The sequence below is a fragment of the Lissotriton vulgaris genome, chromosome 6 (assembly GCF_964263255.1).
Source record: "Lissotriton vulgaris chromosome 6, aLisVul1.2, whole genome shotgun sequence".
Classification (NCBI taxonomy): Eukaryota; Metazoa; Chordata; class Amphibia; order Caudata; family Salamandridae; genus Lissotriton; species Lissotriton vulgaris.
In genome coordinates this window covers 1,215,007,522-1,215,012,957 of record NC_141694.1, presented here as the reverse complement: position 1 = coordinate 1,215,012,957, position 5,436 = coordinate 1,215,007,522, and the positions used below count along the sequence as shown (strand labels likewise).

General features: G+C 60.2%; 2 pseudogenes; both read left to right on the top strand.

The window, feature by feature from the left end:
- The first annotated feature begins 1,750 nt into the window (after window positions 1–1,750).
- LOC147708639 (18S ribosomal RNA) lies at window positions 1,751–3,571 on the top strand (annotated as a pseudogene).
- Window positions 3,572–4,529: 958 nt separating this feature from the next.
- On the top strand, window positions 4,530–4,669 carry LOC147708638 (5.8S ribosomal RNA; annotated as a pseudogene).
- The last annotated feature ends 767 nt before the right edge of the window (window positions 4,670–5,436 follow it).

Below are 5,436 nucleotides of genomic sequence, written 5' to 3'. Positions count from 1 at the left end.
GCTGGCAGATGGGAGTGCTTTCAGTCCCGGCTATCTGGTTCCACCTGCCCCCCTCGGCCATCTGGTCGCACCCAATGCTTTCCAATGGGGCGAATAGATGGCCGGGCTTCCCTGGAAGTCCTGATGAGGGGCCATTTGCCTCCCTGATCCCAGCAAGGGCTCCAGGAGGCCGGGCACGTTCGCGCCTAAGGTCTCCTGAGCCTCGCGGTGCGCATAGGTTCCCAGAAAGAGAGTTAGCCTTCCTCTGGGTACTAGGGACAAGGTACTCTCTGACCCCTCTCGGCCTAGCGGTCCTCCGCCGGCAACTGGATGGGCCAGGATGCTGCCCCAGCCCTGGGTCTGCCCCGGGGCCTTCCGCGTGGCAGGCTGCCCTGGATGGAGTCCGACGGGCCCGGGGAGACTCCCCCTGATGGGTTGGGTCCAGGGGCCCAAGGAGGTGGCCTCCCCAACCCAGGCTCCGTCCTCGGTCCAGCCGTGTGGCAGGGTGCCCGGGACAATGTCTAGAGGGCCCGGGGAGGCTTCCCCTGTGCCTCTGGGCTTGGGAGCCCTGGCTCCCCTTGCTTGGCTGGGGTCAGGAGATCCGGCTGGGGCCCCTGAGGGCCCTGGGGAGGGTGGCCTCCCCACCCCGAGCTCTTTCCTCGGTCTTGCTGCATGGCAGGTTGCCCGGGATGGTGTTCAGTGGGCCTTGGAGGCTTCCCCTGTGCCTCTGGGCTCGGGAGCCCTGGCTGGGTCCAGGGGCCCCACTGGGCCCCGGGTCAGGTGCTCCAGCCCTGGGCCCAGTCCCCCGGCCTGCCACACTGCCAAAGGCCCAGGCCGGGTTTCTGTTGTGCCCAGGGAGCCTCCCCTTGCTTGGTTGGGTTTGAGCTCCATCTGGGACCCCCGAGTGCCCTGGGAAGGAACGGCCTCCCCACCCCAGAAGACCAGAGGATGCTTCCCCTGTGCCTCTGGGCCTTGGAACCCTGGCTGGGTCCTTGGGCCCCTGGGGCCCCGGGTCGGGTGTTCCAGCCCTGGGCCCGTCACCCAGCCGGCCACTCTGCTAAAGGCCCAGGACAGGGTTCTGTTGTGCCCGGGGAGCCTCCCCTTGCTTGGCTGGGTTCAGGAGCTCTATCCGGGGTCCTTGAGGGCCCCAGTGAGGGTGGCCTCCCCACTCCGGCCTCGGTCCTGCCGCATTGCAGGGTGCCCGGGATGGTGTCCGGCAGGCCCGGGGAGGCTTCCCCTGCGCCTCTGGGCCTGGGAGCCCGGGCTGGGTCCACCCTGCATGGACTGTCCGACTCGAGGGCCTGCCGCCTGGCAGGAGGCCCTTTACCCAGCAGAGCAAAGGCCTAGTGGCCCCAGCAGCTTGTGCCCCCCAGTGGTCTGACCCGAACAGGAGGGGTTGGGTGGCGCCAGGCCCTTGGATGCTGCTGCCTAGCAGATCTGTAGGCCCTACATGTCACACTGTCACCCCTCTCTGCCCAGCACATTTCCACAGCAGCTCAGAATGACCATTCTGAGGGGTGCCGCCGCCGCCAGGCTCCGGCATCCCTGCATCTTGCTCAGGCTGCACCTCGGCCCGCCTTGTCCTCCTGGGGGAGACGGCTGGGCCTGCCTGTGCCCATGTGACCTCACAACTCCACACCCCTCCACCGAGCCCTCCCGCCCAGGCGGGCGGGCTCCTTCCCATGGCAGGCTCCTGGGAGATGGAGGGGTGCGTGAAGGTTGCCGGTCGGGGAGATGGACATGCGGCTCCCACGCCGTCATCAAGTGCGGCTACCTGGTTGATCCTGCCAGTAGCATATGCTTGTCTCAAAGATTAAGCCATGCATGTGTAAGTATACACGGCCGGTACAGTGAACCTGCGAATGGCTCATTTAATCAGTTATGGTTCCTTTGAACGCTCCATCTGTTACTTGGGCAACGGTTGTAATTCTAGAGGTAATACATGCCGACGAGCGCTGACCTCCCGGGATGCGTGCATTTATCAGACCAAGACCAATCCGGGTTCGCCAGGCCGCTATGGTGACTCTAGATAACCTCGGGCCAATTGCACGTCCCCGTGACAGCGACAATACTTTCAGATGATAGCCCTATCAACTTTTGATGGTACTTTCTGTGCCTATAATGGTGACCACGGGTAACGGGGAATCAGGGTTCGATTCCGGAGAGGGAGCCTGAGAAACGGCTACCACATCCAAGGAAGGCAGCAGGCACGCAAATTGCCCACTCCTGACTCGGGGAGGTAGTGATGAAAAATAACAATACAGAACTCTTTCGTGGCCCTGTAATTTAAATGAGTACACTTTAAATCCTTTAATGAGGATCCACTGGAGGGCAAGTCTGGTGCCAGCAGCTGTCTTAATTCCAGCTCTAATAGCGCATATTAAAGTTGCTGCAGTAAAAAAGCTCGTAGTTGGCTCTTGGGATCGATCAGGCGATCCGCCCTAAAACGAGCTAACGCCTGTCCCAGCCCCTGCCTCTCCGTGCCCCCTTGATGCTCTTGACTGAGTGTCCTGGGGGTACGAAGCATTTCCTTTGAAAAATTTAGAGCGTTCAAAGCAGGCCGGTCGCCTGAATACTTGAGCTAGGAATAATGGAATAGGACTCTGGTTCCATTTTGTTGTTTTTTAGAACTGGGGCCATGATTAAAAGGGACGGCCAGGGGCATTCGTTTTGTGCCGCTAGAGGTGAAATTCTTGGACTGGCGCAAGACGAGCCAAAGCGAAAGCATTTGCCAAGAATGTTTTCATTAATCAAGAATGAAAGTCGGAGGTTCGAAGATGATCAGATAGCCGTGTAGTTCCGACCATAAACGATGTCGACTAGTGATCTGGTGGCGTTATTCCCATGACCCACTGAGCAGCTTCCGGGAAACCAAAGTCTTTGGGTTCCAGGGGAATTATGGTTGCAAAGCTGAAACTTAAAGGAATTGACGGAAGGGCACCACCAGGAGTGCAGCCTGCGGCTTAATTTGACTCAACACGAGAAACCTCACCTGGCCCGGACACGGAAAGGATTGACAGATTGATAGCTCTTTCTCGATTCTGTGGGTGGTGGTGCATGGCCATTCTTAGTTGGTGGAGCGATTTGTCAGGTTAATTCCGATAACGAACGAGAATCCTCCACGCTAACTGGTTATGCGACCCCCAGCTTTCGGCGTCCAACTTCTTAGAGGGACAAGTGGCGTTCAGCCATACGAGATCAAGCAATAACAGGTCTGTGATGCCATAGATGTCCAGGGCTGCACACGCGCTACACTGAATAGATCAGCGTGTGTCTACCCTTCGCCCACAGGTGCGGGTAACCCGCTGAACCCCGTTCATGATAGGGATTGGGGATTACAATTATTTCCCATGAAGGAGGAGGAATTCCCAGTAAGTGCGGGTCATAAGCTTGCGTTGATTAAGTCCCTGCCCTTTGTACACACAGCCCATCGCTACTACCGATTGGATGGTTTAGTGAGGTTCTCAGATCGGTCCCGCCGGGGTCGGCAACAGCCCTGGCGAAGCGCCAAGAAGACGATCAAACTTGACTATCTAGAGGAAATAAAAGTCGTAACAAGGTTTCCATAGGTGAACCTGAGGAAGGATCATTAACGGCGGAGGGGCCTGAGCGACCGGCGGCACCTGCCTGAAACCCTCGGCTGCCTCCTGAAAGCACACACTGTAGGCAAAGGGCCCAGCCCTGCCCTGGCACCCCGGCTGGCGGAGCGGTCCGCGGCCATATGGGGCGCTTGCATGAGGACTGGAGGTTATCTTCTCCCTGGGGAAGGCCCAACAGACGTGAGAGGGACTGGGGATGGGGAGAGGCCCCTGTCTCTTGTCCCTCTCTGGGAGGGGAACCTCGATAGGCCCTCCCGAGATGGAACCCAAGCTCACCTGACACCACCCCATAATGGGGGGAAACCAAATGGCAGGTACCACCCCCCTAGAGGGGCTGCTGGCTGGCTGGGCTCTCCTGCGCCCAATGTCCTGGTCTGACCGAGATCCGGGCGACTGAGGTAGGGCAGACTGGAAGAGAAGGGGCTGAGGGCCTGCAAGGGGACCCCAGCTCCTCTCGGTGGGAAGCGTGCAGGAAGGGGAGCTGCCTGGCTCTTCCCATCCGGCATCTATGGCACAGGCAGGGATGCGGTGGGCTGTACAAGCCAGCTTGGTGCACGGATCGGGCCGCCCAGTGACGGACAGCTAAGGTGCAGGTGGGGCAACCATGCCTCAATGCCAGGTACCCTGTTTGACCCGGTCCCGTGCATCTGGGCCAAGGGGTTTGAAGACTCGTGGGGTCCCTCCCGGTTACCCCGGGAGGGACCGGCGGCTGTGGGGCTGCCTGCTCTTGTCGCACCGGGAGCCCCTTCCTTGCCCGTGGGTGGGGAGATTCCCAGGCCGAGAGCCTGGCAATGTTTTTTTCTCCCAACGGTGCAGTCTGACTCCCTGAGGGAAAGCCTTGAACGGGGCGCCTGTGCCGTCTCGTCCTGTGGGCGGTAGATGGATGGCGTCGCCTTCCTTCCGCCTCTCCTGTGCCCACAGGTGGGCGAACATTTTCGAAAAGTTGCCTGTGACTCTTGGCGGTGAACCACTCAGCTCACGCATCGATGCTGCGAGAATTAGTGTGAATTGCAGGACACATTGATCATCGACACTTCGAGCGCACCATGCAGCCCCGGGTTCTTCCCGGGGCTACGCCTGTCTGAGGGTCGCTCGATCATCAATCTCCCCAGGGCTTCCCCCGGACGCAGCTGTGGCTGTCGCAGGGTTAGCTCCGCTTCCCCTTTGTCCCCCCACAAGTTCAGACCCCCTGATTGCTCGTGGCAGGGTCCTTCACCAGGTCCTGCCACGGAGGTATGCCACCAACGTGCCTTGCCACCAGGAAAGGGGCCTGGTGACCTGTCCGCCCCCGGGCCCGTCCCGGGGTGCCTGGCTGCATGCCTCGTGTTGCTGTCTGTGGTGCCTCACCGGCTGCCCGTGTGCACGCGCCTCGGGCGCCCACTTCCGCGAGATCCCCGAACCTGTCGTGGTGGAGACGGGCCACCTCGTGGCGTTCAGTGCAGTAACCTAAATGATCCCAGAAAAAACGTTGTGAGCCCCAGGGAGAGTTCTCTTTTCTTTGTGAAGTGCAGGGTGCCCTGGAATGGGTTCACCCCGAGAGAGGTCCCGAGCCGTGGAAAGCATCACAGTTTCGTCGGCGTCCGGTGAGCTTTTGCTGGTCTTTGAAAATCCGGGGGAGATGGTGTAAATCTCGTGCCGGGGCGTACCCATATCCGCAGCCTCTGGAACAATGTTGGTAAGGGAAGTCAGCAAGTCAGATCCGTAACTTCGGGATAAGGATTGGCTCTAAGGGCTGGGTCAGTCAGGCTGGGGCGCAAAGCGGGGCTGGGCTCGCACCACGGCTGGACGAGGTGCCTCCCCCCAGGGCAGGTGCAACTCTGGACGCGAGTCGGGCCCTTCCTGTGGATCGCCCCAGCTG